This window comes from Dermacentor variabilis, unplaced genomic scaffold (assembly GCF_050947875.1).
Source record: "Dermacentor variabilis isolate Ectoservices unplaced genomic scaffold, ASM5094787v1 scaffold_17, whole genome shotgun sequence".
Lineage (NCBI taxonomy): Eukaryota > Metazoa > Arthropoda > Arachnida > Ixodida > Ixodidae > Dermacentor > Dermacentor variabilis.
This window is the reverse complement of record NW_027460335.1, coordinates 6828709-6851614: the sequence shown is the minus strand read 5'-3', so window position 1 is coordinate 6851614 and position 22906 is coordinate 6828709. Positions and strand designations below refer to the sequence as shown.

Here is a 22906-nt window from a genome sequence, read left to right as displayed (position 1 = left end):
ATTTTGGTAACACTTCCGCGCAGTTTTGTACAAAAGGAAATGGGAACAATTCTTCAAAGACCTAAATCAAATTACGTTAAGCATACGTCACAGTCCGTTCTCGTCATTCATTTGGAGTTATTTGCGATCCTTAGAGTTGCTTACAGGATAAAGCTGCTATAAAGGTGGTGTTGCAATCGACATTAAAATTTCCGAATGTGTTCTGGCACTGCTATGTTAATGCTAAACGTGTTTTTGTTTCCTCAAATTTAGAACAGGAATAGGCCTCCTGAAAAATTACAACAGAACATATAATGAGTTTTAGGGTTCGGTAACACATGTAAATACACGCATGCAATATTCCCATGCACTTAATCTTGTTCCTTTTTACAGATAAGACGGCGTGTGCGATGTGGGCTACAGAAACGGCCATCAGCCAACTGCCGTTTACTTGCAAATTTATATTCGGCGAGTATTGCGAGAATCCTGGCGATCTTTTGAAAGAAGTGGACCCTACGTGTTGTAAGTGTAACTCCTCTGAGAGGAAATTATTTTATTGGACACATCGGCTTGGTGTCGTACTATAACTGATTCTCTCTTTCATTTCAGGACAATTGTGTGGTGCAGAATTAATGAAATCTGTAGGACCACTGCGAGTAGCAGTAGGCACAATAAAGTTGGTCACAGCCAATAAAGCATCTGCTTGGGGGATTTTCGCTACCACTGTTCCAGAGAGAGAATTTGTCTTTTCCTGGCCTTACTAGCAGCTCTAGCATTGGGTGACAACTTCGTCGTTGTTCGACAACAAATGCATTAGGGCTGTTAGACATAATAATGACACACAAAACGAAATTAGGCAGTTAACTTTTATAAGATGGGTTCGTCGAAGTTTTCTTGGGAGGGGGGGGGGTGACAGTTTTCGTACATTGCTACGCACGTTTACCTGCTATAATGTATGATGTACTGTGGCGCGATCATCCGCCCTGCCGATGTTTTCACTTCCCTGTGCATAGCTAGATGTCGGCGTCATGATCTCATCAATTTTAGCCACATTGAGAAGTTGGATCAATCTACTAAGTTTAGATTTGTTATATTGCTTGCTTAACATGTTTGCCTGAGTAAAATGGTTTTTTTAAAGCTCCAATTATGCCTAATTGGCCTGCCCATTGCAAGGCGATATCTTAAATTTAGTGAGATATATTTTGGTACCAATGACCGTGAAACAGAATCACGGCAACGATTTGGTGAACGGAAATAAAGCCAAGTGCTTCGGTATCTGGAAAAGAGATTTCGCTTACGAGACCAGCACATTGCGAGGCCCCAGAGGAAAAAGAGAATAGATTTCCTCCCTCCCCCCCCCCCAAAAAAAAGAATAGAAGGAACGCAAGAAAATTTAGTTGAATTACTCAGCATGTCCAACACTGCAACAATTTATTCGCACTCGATACTGCTTACGTTCGCCATGACGTTTCGAATATATACGAGCATCTATGTATTAAATAAATGCCATAAACAAACTGCCCGACGACCGGACTCGAACAAAGGGCCCCTAGCACAAAAGCCGGATACTCTAACCATTAGGCCAAGGACATTTTCAACTTTTTCTTTACTTGCCAGATACATCATATACGGAAAACAACAAAATTATGCTCTTTACGTAAGAAAAGACGTCAGCTAATGTTTAAAATCCGCACAGACACTTTGCTTTGCATATATTATTAAAAACTCTTCAGTCTAACGAGATCATTCACAAGCCTTAAGATTTTGTGATCTGTGAAAATATGATTGCACAACATGTTTTATACCGTGATTTTGTCTTAGATACCTAGATTTAGTGGAGACCTATACGTATATTTAAATAACTTGTTGCGAGGTTTTGTGTATACGTGCCGTGAACTTTGCTTAAAGTGGCACTTTTTTCCCTTTATCAAGCTGTATCTTCACATTTGTATATTCCATTGTACCTTCGCATTTGTAATGCATGAGGGCGAGTCAATTGAAAGTGAGCCAATCTACCCCGCGCTATGATGGTTCGGTTCATTATCGGCGAGGCATGCGCGTAGCACACAGGCATCTCTCACAAATTTGAAACGCAGGTTTGAGGATAAATGTTCTTTAATGATATCATACAGTCGGTTGAACATGGTTGGGTGACATAATGGAAGCTCCAAAGTTGAACAGCGTGGTGTCGTGAGGTTTTTGACAGCTGAAGGTGTTCGCCGAAAAGAAATTACTCGCCGTATCGCTGCCGTGTACATTGAACATTGCATTTTATTGGCCACTGTGAAGCATTGCAGCAAAGATTCAAAGAAGGAAGTGAAAGTTGCAAAGGCGATCCAAGACAGGGCCAAAGCAACCGTGCTATCACCCCCAACACAATTGCAAGGGTTGATGAGCTGATTAGACAAAAACGGAGGATAAGCATCGATGAACTGGCAGCGCGTGTGAACATTCGGTTCACACGCTCGGTTCGCTTCACACAATAATTCATGAACACTTCGGTTATCGGCTCTTGGTGTGCGCAATGTGTGCCCAAGATTTGGAACCACCGCCAGAATACGAAGAGGTTCGGCAGGGCCTCGTCTCATCCGATCCAGTATCACATTGGGTGGTGACTTCTGTCTGCAATTGTGACCGGGGACGAATCATGGTGCCACTAATACGAGCCTGAAACACGACGGCAAAGCTTTCAGTGGAAACACTTGAATTCACTACCCCTCAAGAAAGCAAAGGCCATCATTTCCGCCTGAAATGTGTTGCTGACTTCTTTTTCGATCATCAGGGACTATTACTCATCAAATTTGCTAAAACTGGGTAGTATATAAATTGTTTCCAGTATTGTGAAACGTCAGATCGGCTTCGTGTCACAGTCACGAACAAACGACGTGGAAAATTGAGGGATGGGGTCATCTTGCTCCACAATAATGCCCGTCCCCACGTCGCTAATGTGATTAACACAAAACTGGTAAAGTTGACGTGCGAAACGCTGCAGCATCCGCCATAAAGCCCAGACCTGTCGCCTTGCGACTTTCACATTTGGGGCATTTGAAAAAACAGCTCAAGGGAACCATATTTGTGTCGGGCGATGACAAGAAAGAGTCACCGACTTTTTGAAGCAGCAACCCAAGGAGTTTTGTGAGACGGGAATCAGGTGACTCGTTAGGGACAAATGTCTAAATGCTCATGGAGACTACTTTTAAATAAAAAATCCCGTTTATCATATATTCGCATTGGCTCACTTTAATTATACTCGTCCTCATATATTTTGCAGAACTCCTTTTTATATGTACTCTCTGTTGCAACTATAGTTTCGGTTCCATTACTCACAATACACGACCAGTGACAGCTGCTCCTGCGCAATACATTAGAACAAAGGATATCGTCATTGAGATTTTTCCTAGGCCGTTGCACATTTGACTTAATTCTAACAACTACCCCTGATTTTCTCTCTGATGTTGCTTGCTATCCTGGAATTAGTGACCACTTACTTCTTAACTTTCACATCGAAAGAACCGCGCCAAAGCGCTCAAAACAATGTAAAACTATTCTTGACTACAACAGAGCTAATTCTGACGCAATCAATACTTCATCCATTCTGAGACGTCTTCTTGCGTAACTTCGACAATAATCAGTACAATCGAATTTGGACACATTCGAAACTAAAGCGCACGAATTAATAAAAAACATCCATTCCAAAGTGAGTCATCACCACCCATTCGCAGGCACCATGATATAACAGCCATTTAAAAGGGCTATCCAACAAGAAAAAAACGTCTTCATCGCGCAGCAAGGCTTTCACCTTCCATATTTATGTTGGGATGCGTGCAAGAATGCATCTGACGCTTATCTTGCAGCCATTAGAAAAGCCAGAGAAAACTTTTTATCTACTGTGCTTCCGTCGATGCTTGCCTCTAACGTAAACAATTTCGGCGCACCATTAACCCTTACGCCTCATGACACCATAACCTTACAAGATTCTTCTGACGAACCAGCACCCAACAATCCTTGCACGACCCTTCATAATCAAACATTTGTACAGAATTTTTCCTCTGCTTCTTCAAATGAATTAGCCCCGACACAACCGTTCAATTACGTAGCTATGCTTTCAGTACGAATGGATGCATCTGGTGTCGCTAAGCTTACTGACGGGTTAAATAACTCGTCATCTCCTGGCTTCGACGGTATTAACACCAAATTTTTGAAAAACACTAGCGCCTGCTGCTCTACTATATTAAAAAAAAATATTCCAACAATGTTTCGAGGCGGGTACGCCCCCCAAAAAAAAATTGAATATATAGAAAGTGATTCCAATTTTTAAATCAAGCAATAAAAGCTTTCCTTCTAATTATCGCCCTATTCCCATCACCCGTAACTGTTGCAAAATACTAGAACATGTAACCTACAGTAACTTGGTTAACTTTCTGGAATCAAACTCATCTTTTGGCGCGGCTGAACACGGCTTTCGCAATACATATTCATGTGAAACGCGACTTATATGTTGTACTCACACATTGAACCAAATCTTAGATCGATCACCTCAAGCAGATTGCTTATTGTTAGATGTTTCAAAAGCGTTTGACAAGGTCTCACATAGAGTACTTCTTCATAAACTAAATTAAGTACATTTAGACACTAGTTTGTTAAAATGGATTGAATTCTTTCTTACATATCGTCCGCAGTTTGTTGTCGCGAATCAGTGCTCCTCTGCTTTTAGCCATGTTTCTTGAGGCATTCCGCAGAGATCGGTTCTTCGACCGCTATTGTTTCTTATCTATATAGATGACTTGACGTCTCTCTTAAAATCTAACGTTCTTTTATTTGCTGACGACTGTGTTATATTTTTCGAAATAAGAAATACTAATGACACTACCCTCTTACAGTCCAATCTTGATGCTGTTGCTACCTGGTGCAAGGCATAGTTAATGGAACGTAACACTAGCAAATGTAAAACAATGCATCTTTCTCGCGGTAAGACCTCCACATCTCCTTTTTACCTTAACAATGTTGAATTATAATCAGTCACCTCGTACAAATACCTTAGTGTTCACATTACCACTAACTTAACCTGGAACCTTCGCATCGACATATGATTAGCAATTCAAACCGCTTGTTAGGTTACTTACGTCGTGACTTCCTTAGAGCGCCATCGTCACTTAAATTATTATTGAACGAAACACTAGTACGTTCCAAGCTAGAGTATGCATGCTCGATATGGGATCCAAGTCAGGATAAACTTGTAACGGCACTAGAACTGGTTCAAAGTAACTCCGTTAGGTTTATTTTGTGTAACTACAATCGAACCGGTAGTGTTACTGCCATGAAGTCTAATCCGGCCCTCCCATCCCTGTCTGCGCGGCGCCAAATTTCCCGACTAACTCCTTTCATAAGTTGTATTATCATCCTGTTTTGCGCGACCAATTTATCTCTAGGCCACATTACCGATACCATCGCATCGGCCACAGCCACAAAGCTGGTATTGACATTTGCAGCACTAAGCATTTCTTTCGCTCTTTTGTTTTTGGCCCAGGACTAGTCGCGATGGGAATCACCTTACTTCTGATGCTGTACCTATCAGTCATAACCAACACTTCTGAAATTTTCTAGCTAACAATGTATAAACAGAGTCTTTGTAATGCTGGTATTTCATGTTACTGTGCTAATATTTTATGTATTTTTTCCAATGATATAACTAACATTATATTATGAGCGAATGTTTTATTTTTCTTTTACGTTTTGCTTGTATATTAACACCACTCCTTTCTGTAATGCCTTTGGCTCCGAGGATATCACAAATAAACAAATAAACACTGCGTTGCATGAGACAACGAATTACAGCCCTTTCTATTTGCTTGATGGTCGATCGCCCCGGAGCTTCCTCCACACGATTCTGCCGCTTTCTTTGGACACTGAGGATTCTGTCGCCAAGACACTTTCTCTTGCCGAGGAAGTCCGCCGAATTGCACGCGTCTGCGCAGTGGCATCGTAAAACCGCTCGGAGGATCAGTACGATAGTTCCCATCAAGCCATTTATTTTGAAAAAGGTGACCTAGTGCTGCTATGGACCCCACAGCACCAGCGTAGCTTGTGCAGCATGCTCTTGACACATTATGTGGCCCGTTCTTGTTTTACATCACCTCAGCGACCTAACTTGCATGAATTCACGGGTTTCGTCTACAGATAGGCGTTCCAAGAACGCTTTCTATAAAGATGGTACCACCCTGTGGGTCGACAAGGGCAATGATGGTCAGATAGAATCTACATTGCAAGCAGCGGTCTCTGCAGTCGAAACCTACCTCCAAGACATAGGTATCCGACTATCTCCACTCAGATCGGAGCTGCTCCTCTACCGTCTGCGCTGCCGGCCCAAGTCCACAGGCGAGTCGCACCAATATGACGAAATAATCCTGTATACGCAAAACGGCTCCTCTATTCCCCAAGTCCCGAAGATACGAACCTTGACATACATTGTTAGGAATGGCCGTACGGGGTGACAACGTGCCAGCTATTTCAGTCCGCTGCACCTGTTCCAATCCAACCGGACGGGGCGCTCTTCAGAGAACTGCGGTTAACCGGCAGCCACGTGACGGGGGGTCAGCTCGAGAATGCGCTGCCCGGCGTGCCACCCGGGACGGAGCAGAGTTCTACGAAGCCCCTCTGACGTCGGCTCCGGACCTTTACACCTGTGTGTGTGTGCGGCACTGAAACTTGTGCAACACGTGTATGTGAGCCCGCCTCCTCCAAAAGGGCGAGTCATCTTCGGTGACGTCGAACGGTGACGTCGAACAATGACTGGACGAACGTTTCCGTTCGCTTGGAATCAAGGGGGGCCCAAGTGCTTATAAGCAGCGATTGTCGGCTGCTAGTGAGTGCTCGTCGTCGGGAGCTGAGTGCTCGTTGTCATGCTAGAAATGTACTCGTGAGCTGTGTGCTCGTTAGCTGTTTGCTGTATGTTAGTCTTGCGGGCTCCATATGGGAGTCACGCAAGACTGTCGATGTATGTCTTGTCTAAGATGTAAATAATGTAAATAAATCCTGTTCACCGAGTTCCTCTCTACGACCTTCAACTCCTTCAAATGGTGGCAGCGGCGAGATCGTCCGACGACTCCTACATCTCGTTGACCGCGGTAGGATCGTCCGACAACTCCTACAACATATAGCAGCCAACTGGGCAAACATAGAAGCTATCCGCAAAATCGAAAGCAAGGTTACAGCGGGTAGCCGCCTGATCGAACACATTACAAACATGCACACGGGCATGAAGGAGGACAGCTTCATGCGCCTCTTACACTCTTTCGCAATCAGTCTCAGTACTTATGTGGCTGCTTTCCACAACTGGAATGTCACCGAAAGGGAGAAAATCAACACCCTTATACGCAAGACTTACAATATCGCCCTTGGCCTACCGGAGTCCACAAGCACTGGTCGTCTGCTACAGCTGGGGGTGTACAACACGCTTGAGGAAATCGGGGATGCGCAATGAACCTCGCATATCGAACGCATGTCCCTGACAGCCACGGGCCGGTACATCCTGCAGAAACTCGGCTTCATTTGCCACGTCCAACACGATCAGAAACAGGTCATTCCACACGACCTCAGCGACCCACTGATCGTCGCCCCTATTCCTCGAAACATGCTCCCCTAATATAATCGGGACCGACGCCCGGCCCGTGCCGAGGCACTGCTGCACTCCTTGGGCGGGAAGAGGCCTACTCGCTTCCTAGACGCGGCAGAATGCACACGAGAACACCGCTTCACGCGGGTAGTCGTAGACGTTAACTCCCGGCTTACACATGCGTGTAGTGTCGCAACGGAACACCCAGAAACAGCGGAAGAGGTAGCGATTGCACTAGCGATTACCGACCCCCTCTGCGAGGTAGCACTTAGCGACTCACAATCCGCAGTTGGCAACTACGCGCGGATGCGCATTTGCTTCGAGTCCCTCCAGATCCTAAGGAAAGCTCGTCGACAGCACTTCCATAGTACCGCGATAATGTGGTTCCCAGCACACGTCGCCACCCCAACCGACGAGGGCCCCCCTAACTTGAACGAGGTAGCACACCGCTCTGCGCCAGAACTGACCCACCGTGCAGAATCGGACAGTGCCTCTTCGAGTTTGCAACTCCTGGTTCAAAACACGCGAGAACGCTTGGTCAGATACAATGACATCCCCAAGCACTACCAGCTAGGCAGGCGGTTATCACCCCCACGTCGCCAGGCAGTCGTCTGGCGACATATGCAAACACAAACCTTCCCCAGTCCGGTGCGATTGCGGCACATTTTCCCCGCGCAGTAACCGAGTGCTCTTCGCAAATTACGTCTGGAAACTAGAGCGATGCTCTCACACATGCTGTGGGAGTGTCGTATTATATCAACTACAATGGCAGTAGCTCCGGAGTCTTTTGCGCCGAAATGGGCCGCAGCTCTGCGCAGCTCCAACCTCAAGACGCAAGAGTGGGCTGTCCAGCAGGCCCGAGAGGCGGCGACGAGGTAAGGCATCCAAGTCCCCTCATGGGAGACCTAAGCCCGGGTCGTTAAACTTTGCCGGATTTAAAACAAAGTTGTTTCCATCCATCCATTCCAAGAACACCCAGCTTGCTCATGTTGCAAGCCTTAAGCGCTACTACCCCGCCACAGAACAGTGACTCTCCCAGTCAGCTTCGTCTGCGAAAGGGGGATTGTCGCGTGGCAAAGAGAGGAGTAGACAGAAGAAAAGGAGGACAACGAGTTCAGTAGCCGACAAGGCAACCTTTCGGTAGCGACATCATGGCGACCTTTCATCCATCCCGGTCTTCATCTGTAAATAAACATCGAACATCCGTAACATTCTCCGATGTATGTTTCTGTAGCTTGCTTTTACATTATAATGACACATATGCAGTACACCACTGAATTGCTACTGGTTGACTTGAGCATGCGCTCGTGCAAGATTGAAACTATTTTATACGTTGCAAAAACAAACATTCCGACTGGCACCAACACCATCTTAATTTTGTCCAACCTGCCTCCGCTGCTCGGCGGCACACGATATTTTACACGCTAGTCCTCAATGAAAATATCATATCCGGTTCGCAATGCAGCACAATAACCAGCATACTTCTAATCCCTACAATAGGTCCCCTGAGCCACGAATTACAACTTTCTTTATATAAGTTACAATCTATAGGGTACGAGACATTTGGCGTTGCAGTAACCTTTAAAATAGCTACTTCGACACATGTAACATTTAGCCGCGACGGAAATTAACAAAAACACAAATATCAAGTTGGTTTAGTAACCTACTACCCTTTATGTTATAGGTTATTTGCAAATAAAGGTAAACTTAAACGCTCCCGCGCTAAGAGGGTATATGCAACGTATTCGTTATTATGCACTGAAATTATTCGCCCAATCAGCGGGTCACGGTAACATTTACGGGCTAGTTGCACAATGAGTGCATTATCGCTAACTTGCGATGTTGTTTTCAATCATTCAAAAACTTCCACCGAATGAAGAGGCTTTTTAATGTGAGTCCTTACAGGTGTGACTAAAACAAGAGGCAAATGATAAAAGTTGTTGATCAGGATTTAATGCAGTTGAGTGGTGAGAACCTACGTGACAAGCATAAAACAATTTAAAGTATGAAGGATGAACATAACAGGAAAAGGAAGTAGCGTATTACTGCATGTTATATATTGTATATACCTTTACAAGTGCGTTAGTGGTTGATCAGTATCTTTATTCATGTTCAGTACAACAGCATGTAAAGCAACAGAAGCAAGTATCGCAATAAACGATGCTTGACATGCACAGGTCGTTGTAAGGAAACCCCAGGACTAAAGTCAAGATTAACAGAAATCATAGGTTTATTCACCAACATAGTTAGTGTAGTAGGAACAGTATAGTAAGAACATGAAAAACTCGTCAGTGTTCCATGGGCGGAAAATTCCTGTTTACTACAGCATTCAGTTAAACCATCCAGCGCCACGAGGTTTAGTAACTTTATTCGTGTTTGGCGGTCCATGCTGCTAGTAAAAGAAATGGATCCTGCAATGTAAACACAAGAATCAACAATCTCATTTAGCGTCCGAGGGCCTTCACATGCGCGTCCGTAAGCAAATTATAGTAGTCATGGTACTGTAAATGACCCCTATTAAATTAGTTGCGTTTTTTCTAATCCTAAGGAAGTCGCAGTTTCGCCTGATAGGCGAAACATCGGTTAAGAAAGCAAATTGTTAGACAGCTATACGAAGGAGGGATAAGAGGTTTATCAGCTGTGTAAACTTCTATACACTGTCTTACTAACTAAAAGAACAGGCATAGTGCCGTGCGCGCACAGGCAAAAATTAACACATTCACTCGTTGATCGCGAGCACGCGCTGTCAAAAGGCTGGCTTGAGGAAGAACGGCAGCAGGGGCGACAGAATTGACCCACGTTAATTCGTTCGGTAGTGTCTCTGGCTCTTCGGTAGACTACGTACTCATCGCAATCGTCTTCAAGATAATGCCTCCGCGGCTGCGCTCAGCCGCGTCTAGCCACGCCATATGCAGCCGCCACCCACGTAGTACGGCCCCACCCCCCTCCTCCGGTGCCTCGAGTGCAACAGAAGACGGCGCGCTTCCTCCCCGTCTTCCTCCCTTGCGCGCGCGAGGTCGTGCTACCATCCTCGGCTTACCATCGCACTCTTTCACTCGCACTTACAGCATACGGCGCGGCCACGATGTTATCATATTTGGACTTTATACGGAGCATCACGCGATGACTACGGTTGAAATGCACCTGGAATGTCCATATTATTGCTACCTCAATAAATGTAGCAACTCTTGCAATGCAGGCGATCTTTAGATTCGACGGGTTGAGAAGCATTAAATGTCACAGCTGTCATGCTCGAACGCGTTTTGAACCTGGTTCTTTATGACAGAATAATTAGGAAAAAGGTTCAGATCACAAAGATAATAAATAACCTTGCACACAGACTGGAGTAGAAATAAGCACTAAAATTGAAGGCCGATATCCATACTTCAGATATTCAAAAGCTTCTGAGAAATTGATTCATATTTGCATGTTGCCCTCCCTTGAAAAGCACCAAATCCTTATAAATCTTCAGTTTAGATTCGATAAAGACTTTTCGACTGAGCACGTTCTCATAGCCCAAAAAAAGAGATCATTTTACATTTCTTTGAAAATGCCCCAGCTCAGGAGCGGGTGATTTCAATTGCGCTGAAGGTCTGAGGACCCTTCAGAGGCAATTTTCTCTTAAGCTAAGCCTTCTTGTGACACGAAACAAGAGCTGCGATGTTTGTATGAAGGTATCTTACAGTCCAGATTGACTTAATACTTGGCTGCAGTGGCCCTTTGAAGTACCTAAAAGTATGGTGTGTTTGGTCGTATTGTTGCGCGGTACAATATATAGATTACATATACTACGCTGCGTTTGTTGTCTCGCAACAAGATGTATTTCATTCGACGTTTGTTGCCTGCTGACTTTAAGGATGCAGTGAAGAATAAGCCTATAAGCGACTTTTTTGTAGGCTCAGCACAAGCGTCCAGTATATGAAGCCCACATAAAGTTCATTTTCATGTGCAAGTTAGTCTTGATGGAGGGAAGTACGTAACTCTATCTGCGCATAATCATCTGCATTTTATTTTTTTCGAGTGAGTTGTGCTTAGTTTTCTTGTATAAAAGATCGAAGCCTCTAAAGCTACGTCGGACGTACGCATGAACGATTCAGATAGTTGCCTACAACACAGCGGGTCCTTAAAGAGACAGCATTTTGCACAATAGCATCCTACAGAACTTCGTGCTACCTCCAGACTACCATAGTTTCAATATGTGCAAAGGGGCTTATTGTAAATGCATACCTTCCCACCACGTAGAATTTTGCGCAAACAAACAGGGGAATCAACAAGCTGTAGAATAGATCGATGGCAATCTGCACTAGTGCGGTCTAGGGCTCGCTATTCAAACAAAATACGCGTTCAGCAGTGACTCTAGGTGCTAAATACGGTATACGACTGTGGAACAACCAAGCACAATTGGGAGCACAGCAGTTTCATTTCTAGGTCCCTTCACTTAATCTACTCCATCGTTTCTCTCCTCCACCTCATCTCCTAAGCCGCACTCCACTACTTGCTCTTGTCTAAAACCAGCGACGCGCCAGAAGAGTGAGTAAAGACTTTATTGGAAAACAAGACAAGCGCTAGCGCTTTTCCTGTCTTGTCTTTGTCGATCGTCTTTCCCCCGCTATGCTTCCAGTGTAACTATGTATTGCCAAGTAACCCAAGCCTATACTCTTATCGTTAGGCAACCACGAGCTCCGGGGCCCGGGCGGCTTCTTCAGCTCTCTTGATGAACTTGGCCGGCAGGTAAGGGTTGGCGCTCAGCAACACGGCCTCCCACTGCTCAGTATTACTCAATTCGTGATTTGTGTGATTTTCAGCTGGCCATCACCACAAAATGTGGAACAGATCCGCTTTTTTCTTACAATGGTTACACGTATTAGGGTATTAGTCCGGGTCGTAGTGGTGATAAGCTTGGGGTAGGTGTTCGTCTGAAGTCGCCTCCAAGGTACTTCTTATCGCTCGTTCAGCGATTTGTGTGCTGGTGGGTACACTGCCCTGGCTAACCTGTAGTGCTGCGTAATTTCCTGGTAACTGACCATGCGATTCCTCTCTGATCCTAGCGTGAGCCGTCCGGGTGCTCGTTTGGCGAATCCTCGAGTGGCGGTGTGGGCGGCATCGTTGCCGGGTAGGGAGGAGTGTGCTGGTGCCCAAATGATCTGGATTGGTCATGGGTGTTGGTTTTTGTCTACTATGTGTTTTACGGGAGCCGACACCTGATCCTTCGCAAAATGGCGTACCTCTGCTCTGGAATCGCTAATAATGTAATGAGAATATGTGGAGGCTATTGCCAGAGTGAGAGCTGCCTCTTCCGCTGTTTCAGTGCTCTGGTTAAAATTGAACGACCAGTGCGCATTTGACCTGAGGAGTCCACAACTGCGAGGGACATAGAGTGGCGTTCTATGTGTTCTGCTGCGTCTACATAAACTACGTCTTTGAAACCGTGGAATTTCTAATGTAAGGCTTTGGAACGTTCGGCCCTCCGTTCCATGTGGAATTCGGGCTGCGTGCTTTTAAGGACATCACATGACACGAACTTTATGAGTCCTGGAAAACCGGGATATAGGGGAGCCACAGTATTGGTCTTAGTGGGTGGCTCCGCCTACGATGGGAACGAATTCCCGCCGCAATGTTGTGGGCCTTCTGGACAGCCTGCAATTGAATATGTAGATTGCTGCTCTTGGGAGTTTCCTCCCATTGCTCTTTCGTGGTGGGTGTAGAGGTGTTAAGGGTTGGGCACAGCCAGAGCATGCGATTTAAAGAGCATGAGTCAGGATCACATTTGAGGCACGACTGTGAGTGGTCCAGGTCTATCCTGTTAAGGGACCGAGGAGTGGGATACGAACGGGTTTGCGGAATTGTGATTGTGCTAGCCTGAACTTTCTTCAATTGTTGGGGGGGGGGGGGGGGGTAGAAATGTCCTCCTACCACGCCGGGTCAGCAACCTAACAGCAGTCACGCCGGGTCAGCAACTTCATATAACTTGATATTTGACTTTAGTAAAGCACGTGGCGTCATCAAGTTTAAGAAGAGACTGCACTGCTGGTGTAGCCTTTCCGTTAAAAAAATTACGTTGGGTAAAACATCAAAGCCTCCGTCTTTGTGAGCAGGTAAAAGCGCAAAATAATGTGCCGTCAAACAGACCACAACGTTCTTCGTTTAAACTGTTTTTCTGAATGCCTGAGATCGCTTCACCACGCTTACGCCATCTCTAACACATCTTTCACAATCGGCCTCAGGGTCCTGGCGGGCAACTTGCCTTACCAGCGTGAGCAGTTCAGGTGCGTACTTGAGGGCTTGTCGACGCTGCACATTACGCATGCTTTGCCAGTAAATGACACCCTGAGATTTCTCATTTACTCACTTACCTCTCTTATTTATGCTCCATGTATGTGTCCTATGTAGTGTAAATGTACTCGTTTAGCAACCAAGGAAAGGAACAAACACTTTTACCTTAGAGCACGGCGCATTCTAAGCTAGTTAAATTAAACGTTACGAACTTATTGTTTGTCAACGCCTTGAATAAATGCTTCCCTCACGCCCGGCAGACCAGTTTTGACACACCGGTAGGGCGGTTGTTGAACGCCGGTTTCCCTGAAACGTTGCTTCGTGCTCTGGCCGAAAGGACGCTGAGGCTGATTCGGCAGAGACGTCCGTACAGTACCTGACCTCACTGACAAAAGGTGGTTGGTTCTGCTGTTCTATGCAGTGAATGTCTCGCATGGGTTTAAAACGATTCAGGTCGTCCTTTCAGCCGCTGAGTAACTCCACTAGTTGTGCAAATTGGTGTACGCAGCCCCTCAAGTGCGCCCCAGCCTTTTCTGTCAAACACAGCTCAAGTTTCGTCACCAACTTAGTGGTCCACAGTCATGTGGGAAAAGGCACGTCGGGCAAACAGGCAGAGATGTCAACGACCGGTTGTGTGGGCACCACAACTTTTTAAATGCAGTGCCGGGTAACTTTGGCATTCACTGCCGTGACTGCGGTTGCGTACATTTTTAATGAATGCAAAGTGATTGCAAAATATATAGTCCAGCTAAATCGCAAACGTATCGAGGCTCAAATAATAAATAAGCTGTATGATACGTGTACGAGCACACCTTCCTTCGCACAGCCAAATCGCGAATTTGAATTTCTTGCGAGGTCTTAAGACAAATATTTGCATGTACTTGAATTATGACCGTGGAATTATCAGTCACTCTCCTTGTATATGAGTTATGGGTTTCTTGCCTTGTTTCTTTCTTTTTTTTACCAGTGTATATATTCGTTCTTGAATGAAAATAAGGCTAGTTGTAAGTCAGCGCTATCTCACTCTGTCTGTTCCATTTCTCAAGTATATGTGCGCTGCGAACACACTCAAGATGCATCGTTTCCAACTCCCCCAATCTTCAGCCCGTGCAAATGAACAAACATTTATAAATTTTTAATTAATACATGTGGTTAGAGCAACATATCTCTCTTATTGACGTCAAGCATATGTTACTTTGTTATTCATTGTTATTATTTCTACAAACTGCACCAGTGTAACTTGAAAGTGACATGGCGTACAACAGGCTCGAGACAAGCATGGACGAACACGATGCCGTGTTCGTCTCTTTTCGCATTTGGGCCTATTGTTAGCGCTTTTGAGTTTGAATTACTGAAATACACGAATCAGCCCAACTACACTCGCCGTTACTCCAAAGGGTGCAATATCCTTTATTTGGTATTGTTGCCTCTAATTACTGTCTGCACTTATCTAGCGTTAAAATAGTTTGTTACAGTGGCACCTTTGTCTCTTTCTCATTTTCATTTCATATTGTAACTCTATTTCTGGTCCAAGTTCATGCTTACTGTTACATAACGTTTCTCTTTAAGCACCTGGCTTTTTCGCCATCTATCATGCTGCATTATATAACCTCTGTGCTAATGTCTTTTTGTCGTTTTAAAAGGCATATCTTCTATTTTAGATTGAAAACACAAATTATGTCCTGGTACAATTCTGCATAATACCGAAGATGCAAAATGCAGCGTCCGCTGTAACAACGGAATAATTAGCCAAAAAATTATTACCTTCTTGTGTGTATCGGGTCACCACCTTCCTAACTTACGGAAACATAGGTCTCTAACTTAATGAACAGTGCATAAGTGCTGCGAAAGCAAATACTGTGATTGCTTTCGTCGGCCTGCTAATGGCATATTGCGGCACCTTAAACATAGTAACTGTTAAAAAATCACCCATCGTGCTAATGCACGTGCCGTGATTATTTCACACTTTTATCAAGATATATTTGGTTCGTCATATTGACACAGAACTGGCTGTACAACCCGCTCAGGTCTTTTTATAGCGCTGTGGCGCTATTAAATATATGTTCTGAGCAAATTTGCAGCAGCACAATGCGTGTTTATGCAAACAATGTAATTCTAATAACATTGAATAAATGGTTGATCACTAGTGCACTTAATATGGGCAAGAAATGTTCACTCACAGCAGGCACACATGCAAAGCTTCTTATCTATACTGCATTGCGGCCACTTCAATAAACCGCACTTTCTGCTCCAGGGAAATGAACAGCCCCCTACAAGTGAAGCTGGAACGATAAAACATTCGTGCAAGGTCATACTGAACACACAATCCTATACATCTCTCATACTTTTATCGGGAAGAAAACTATATATTGTCACGTAGTAGTGTGACGGTGAAGAAGGCAGTAGAACTGTGATTGACGAAACTGGCCTTTCAATGGGCGAACTTGTTCCCTGAAAAGCAAGCTACACTCAAGGAACAACGATAGCGGCGAACACAGTCGGCGATCTTCGAAAATCTTATCTGCGGTTCAAGCGCGTCGGCTTTTATGCACGAGCCATCGAACGTTGCAGAGAAATCGCTGGTGCCCACGTGTCCTTCAGAAAGCTTACATCATTCGCGTCGCACATAAATGCCATTAGATTAAACAAGGTTTGGTTACAACAGACGATGGATTGGACCATCGATAACTTTCCAGAAACTTCCGATACGTGCCGGCGCGTCCCGGGCTGCGCGATAACATTTGTTCGACGGTGGAAAGCGCTCACCCGAAAAAGATAAACAAGTCGACGTGTCAATATGCAGGTATATTTCTACAAAATCTACTACTGCTAGTCTAAGCGCCATTAGTTGCACTGCTTACTTTCTTCCTTTCTTTCTTTCTTTCTTTCTTTCTTTCTTTCTTACACACAATCTTTTGCATAATACACACGTCATAATAGTAAAAAATATGCTAGAAATATCATACTTTAACACCATATCAATTACAGAATTTGGTCAAAGCCGGTTGCAGATTCAAATAAAAAAGGGCAGGAGACTTGTACGAACTTGTGGGAGCACACGCTAATTTTCAGTGACACTCTTGGTGCTCCTAACTTCAAGCAAACATCTTTTCTTTCTCCTTCTTGAAATTGGCGCTTCAAAATATAGGATGGTAATATGTGCCGCTCACTTTTTATTGCGAAGCATTCTTTTCCACATTCTTCGCGCTTTAGGGTAGATAGCTAGGTTGCTGTTTCGCTAATTTTCAGTGACACTCTTGGTGCTCCTAACTTCAAGCAATCATCTTTTCTTTCTCCTTCTTGAAATTGGCGCTTCAAAATATAGGATGGTAATATGTGCCCCTCACTTTTTATTGCGAAGCATTCTTTTCCACATTCTTCGTGCTTTGGGGTAGATAGCTAGGTTGCTGTCTCGTCTCGCTTTAATAAAAATGCGACGACACCTAAGCACTTCTTGTGAGTGGTGAATGCGAAAGCATTATTATCCAACTGAACGCCGCTGAGTGGTCCTTCACGTTTTGAACTCCTCGCGGGCAAGCGAACGCGTTAAGACACTTGGCGCGTTTGATTTGGCCTTACTATAGAATAAAGAACAACTTTAGAGAAGGGAAACTGTACCTTCCGCAGTGGTTCGAAAATAAGCAGCGACAGCGCATGGAACTTACCTAGGTGGACGCCAGATGGCGCTGCTAAAACAGGAAGCGGAAATGCGCATTTCTTTTAGAGCAATATTCAATATGGCTGCTTTTCGCCGGTCGTGTACGCTTGCATTCGCTCGTACGCGTCGTACTCGCCCCGCCGGCTATGCCGCATGCCTCGGCTGCCGCGTAGCCGGTGCGTTCTAAATGCCTAGAGACCAAAGAGCCTCTGCTGACGCCCATATAAACAATCCACAAGGGAGTGAACATAACGTGCGACTTTACTGGCAGAAGACAAGCAGTGTACATTCTCGTGCAATAGCAGAAATAGAATTTGCATGTCGAGATACGCTGGAATCATTGACGCGAGCTCGTAAACGGCTCACCGTCGTCGTCCCACATGGCGGTCTGGTAACGAGCGACAACCAGCGGCGCAGGCAGATTGGACAGAGTGTCCCACCTGTTTGCAGCGGCAGTCGCTGTTAAAGATAAGCAACTTGCAATGCGGTGCTATCGGGTGACGCAGGCATCTGCTGCCGCAGCCAACACAGTGACATGGACTGCCCGGCATTTTAGCGTTGACTCCTTTCCAACCTACTCGTTTCTTTTTTTTTCGGGGGCCGCTAATGTGTGGCTCACACGTGGTGTCCCACATTGTCTCAATATGGACAAGTCGCTTTTGTGCGCATCACCTTCATCAGCCACTTCTGCGGGCGTTTCCACCCATGTGGCTATCAACTTCCTACACGTCGGACCACATAAGCGCGTATGCTGGTCTCCGCTCGTGCTTAATCGCAGCCGAGAAAGGCCACAGGCGCAATTTTTTCATGGCTGCAGCAGGAGAGGGTGAACAGGGAGCACTAATAATGGTGTGTGTAAATTGGGAGTCTGTGTCGCTGTGCAGACTGCAGGAGCAAATACTTACTTCGAGAGACTGCTTTCCAATGCAACTCACCAGGCTGCCACATCCAAGAAGCATAACACAGCGACCGTAACCAAGTGAGATAACAGCAAAATTAAACAGCAATTAATCACCGCATAGGGTTCAGACAATACATTATATATTGGCTACGAACCACATGGCAACAGTGAGCATTCACGCACATGGGTCTCTTACGGTACATTCAGCCGCCTACCTACAGGCGTAGTGCTTGCCTTCGTCGCATGTGGTGGTCTGGTAACGAGCGACAACCAGCACCACAAACAGATTGGACAGTGTGTACCACCTGTTTGCAGCGACAGTCGCCGTTAAAGATGAGCAACTTCCACTGCGAAGCAATCAGGTGATGCAGGCATCTGCTGCCGCAACCAACACAGCGACATGGGCTACCCGGCATTTTAGCATTAAGTCTTTTCCAACCTCCACGTTTATTTCATTTCCAGGGACGCTAATGTGTGGTTAACACTTGTTGTCCCACTTTGCCTCAATATGGACAAGTCGCTTTCGTGGGCATCATCTTCGGCAGCCATTTTTGCGGGCCTTTCCACCCATACGGCTATCAACTTCATACACTTCAAACCATATAAGCATATATGCTGGTCTCAGTTTTGAGCAAATAATGGCCGAGGTAGGCCACAAGCACAATTTTCCCATCGTTGCAGCAAGAAAGAACGAACGGGCAGCACCAGTCACGGTGTGTGTATACTGGAAGTCTATGTCGCTGTGTGGACTGCAGGAGCAAATGCTTACCAATGCAATTGACCAGGCCCCCACATCCGAGAAACGTAACACGGCTACGACAACCAAGTGGGGCACCAAACCAGATTCTGTAATCAGTCACTTCAATGTAGCTTGCGCAAGTACCCAGGCTATCGAGAAAGAAGAGTAATCATTGAGACCAGGAATATGGAAAATGAGAAAACTTGCATTCAAGAGAGAAGCCACTCTGCTCTGCAAGCATCGAAGGCTTTAAACATCAAGAAAAGTAAAATGGTACATAGCACACGGTGTGTAGGTTAATGCAAGACCCATGCCGATGCTCCATCAGCTATTTGAGGAGAGGAATTGTGCACAACAACATAGACTAGAAGATACTGCTACAGATATGTTAGGCTACTAGACAATGATTGGTATTAAGTGTCAGCAAAGAATCAGTTGACCTTTATATTTGGATGAGGATGAATGATCTCTAACGAGAATGGGCAATGAAAAAGCTTGCATTTATAGAAGAAAAATAACACTTGGCACAAATGGAATTGACATGCCCAGGAAGCTTATTAAGGGCAAACTGACGAAACTAGCGTCGTCCGTGCTTGGTCAAAAGTTGCAGCTGCATCTGAAGACGAGGAATTTCTAGAAAGTCCTTTTTGAGTTACCTGGATGACTCAGCCAAATGTCCGTGCTGGTGGAATGGTGGCTGAAGCTCTTTTCAGTCTTGGCACAGTCCTCTGCAGACTTGATATCTCATCCAAATTCTTCTGCGTGCGCTTCTTTGTTCCTGGTGTAAAAGCCTTGCAAATTCAGCTCCAGCCCCTTCCTGTTGGTGTAGATAGGAGCTCCTGTGATGAACAAGATGTGCTTAGCGTAGACTCTGTTGGGGCAGAACGGTGACTCGAGATACAGACAGCACAGATGAGCCAAACTCATGTGTGTTTTCTTTTATGTTCGAACCAATTATACTGAACCATAAATATGAACAAACATTTATATCTGCTGCAAATAGCAAGCCAATACTGCATATATCAAGCATATTTATTTCTGAACCATGTGTTGTTTACCTTGTAACAGCAGCCAACGTCCACAACATGGCCTTATTGTAGCAGGCAGCAGCTTCTGTTTAATGCGTGGAGCGTGTTGCTTTATACTGGTGCCGTCCTCATTACTGCATGTCTGGAACAGAAATTTTGACTGAATCAGAAATTGAAAAAGCACAATTTTGCAATATGAAATGCTAAAAGATGTGACATATATACTGTAATGGTTTGCGACTACAGAACACATGCGGATGTACACTGTCTGTTCTAGGGTGCTTAAGCAGCATGTCAAATAAATATTGCTATTGTCCATAAAATTGATGTCTGCCTAACAACAATGCATGTCAACAACTTCAGTATCATTAAGATCACAAATGAGAACATTTGTGCGTTCATTAATACACTAGAAGAGATCACAATGCTGGTTCCACAAGAAAATTCATGAAAGTCATGAAGCTATTAGAACTGATGCATTATTTTTCTGCGTGAACGTGATGCACCGCTTCACTACTGCAAAAATAAATGCCCTACGGTAAACCAAACTAAACAGCAAGAACATTTGGAACCAACAAGTACGAAATATGGGTGAATTATCATGCTTCCAACTGTTTAATACATTAAATTCTGTACTTTCACTTCATTTTACCAAAGTATTATTCGGCTTTGTGGACGAAAGAAGTTGCCGGCAGACTCGGAAAAAGTTTTATATGTATATTGATAAGTCTACTCAGTCACCTATGACCACGGCTACAATAAGATGAAAAATGAGACACGCGTTCCGATATCGCTCTTTCTTTCCTGATTGTGTGTGTATAATGACAGCCTCGCAAGTAAAGGTTTATTTAGAAAACACCAACTGAGATCCTGACTGACCATATGTAATGCAGGATCTAGTTCGTTAACTTATCCCCGCCTCTAAGTTAATAAGAGGGCTATTATATAACGATTCAAGCAGCGGTGTTAAACGACTCACCGTTATTGCCGTTGTCAGCCGCAGCAACATCCAGCTCCCGTTGCGATGCAGACGTGTTCCGAATGGCTCACGACCGAAACCCAACTTTCGGGCTTACATGTCCGCTTGTAAACACGTCACTTCAACCCAAGTTAAATAACGCAAGACATCGAAGCGAAATGAACTTGTTTTAGCAACAAAGAAGCAACCAGTCTACGTGTACGAACGAGTGAACCGTGCACTCGAAAATACCGGCGAAAATTTTAAATCCCGACCAGAGGTCACGTGAAAGATCGATGATGCTAAACGCTATTTGCGCCTATAGTGACAAAGGAAGAATAAGCTTAGTAATAAAAAGTACAATATCTAATTAACAATGACCATTTTGCCCTCTTTTTTTATGTAATAAAAAGGCTTCGATAATTGTAGGAGAAAGTTTGCAAAATAAAATGGCGCATTTTACGGTGCCTCTAGCGGGAAATATTGGAACTAACGTAAGCATACCGAAGGGATTCTACTATGCTGGTTTGGTTAGCAGCGGCGCGCGGTCGATTTTTTCGCCCTCTGTGGCCATTTATTGAACGTGAGAGTGTGCGAGGCCTGGCCTTACCGAGGCGCACTTACAACGCAGGCGAGAGCTTGCGCGGACAACGAAGCGCGAATAACACAGGCTTCCGAGAGAGACTGTTACGTGACGTCATGGCTATGCTCTCTGACCTCAGGCAACACCTGGCGACACCTGGTGCGCAATAGCGGCAACAGGTGCACCTTTTAACCTCTTCTGCTCCGTCGAGGTGCGCTCGCGACGTGGCGTCGCAGCTAGTGGGAATTTTGCTGCCATTTCGCTGCTACAGATGATAAACACCCCCTTCGCGCTCAATGAGCCAGATAACGCTCTCACATCAAAAAGAAGATTATGTGTTACCGATGGCCAAATTCAATCGCTCCTGTCGAGTGCAGAAGCCCGGTACTTTAACCACTAGGCCACGATCACTTTCTGTCACGTCATTGCCTTGCTTAGTACATTATAACAGGCAAAACTGAATTACACGCGTGCTTTTCTGTTTCCACAGCAGCCAGAATTTTTTAAATACCCGCCGCGTGCGTGACATGCTATTTTCTCGTCGTCTTTCCTCGCGACAGCTCGCGCTTGGAGGAGCCGTGTTGGATTGCACAGTCTCAGGACAAACTCACTTTTCTCAGTACTTACCTCGTAGCAGTTTACGTTATGTAGAAGCTTTGCGACGTTGTGCCAACTTCATGAACGACCTAGTTAACCATTTGTAACATGTCTTCGCCGGAGCTTAAATGAAATCGTCGTTTCAAGACACAGCATATCACTTAACCTTAAGTATCTGTGATTCTATAAAAAGTAGTTGCTGACGACGTCTCAATCCACATTTGACTAGCTTTCGCTCGCCCAGCACTTATGTGGAACACAACTATCGCATGTAAGCTCACCCCATCATGCCATGGTCGCCATACGATCATCATCAAAGGGACAATTGCCATGCTTCTATCGTAATACGCACGTACACTCGGCACCCACAAACACAGTTACACAATTTACAAAAAGACCTTGGTCTACCTAGCAGCGCATTCAGGAACACCAGGAAAGCTAGACAGCCGAGAAGCTACAAACTTTTTCACATGAAAAGGATTCCCAAAGTTCGTCGGATCTGCACATTTTTTTTTTACCTGGAACTGTAGTTCTCGGTTTTTACATCACTTCGTCTGCGGATATTTTGCCCGTCGACT

At 44.9% G+C, this 22906-nt stretch overlaps 1 long non-coding RNA gene across 1 annotated transcript in view; it reads right to left on the bottom strand.

Moving 5' to 3' along the window:
* Nucleotides 1-9792: 9792 nt before the first annotated feature.
* The window catches only part of LOC142568154 (uncharacterized), a 72494-nt gene continuing 59380 nt past the window's right edge, over nucleotides 9793-22906 (bottom strand). The window contains exons 4-5 of the long non-coding RNA XR_012825373.1: nucleotides 16045-16146; nucleotides 9793-10002 (exon numbers count right to left, since the gene is read on the bottom strand). This is a non-coding gene — a long non-coding RNA (uncharacterized LOC142568154). The remainder of the gene's footprint in view (nucleotides 10003-16044; nucleotides 16147-22906) is intronic.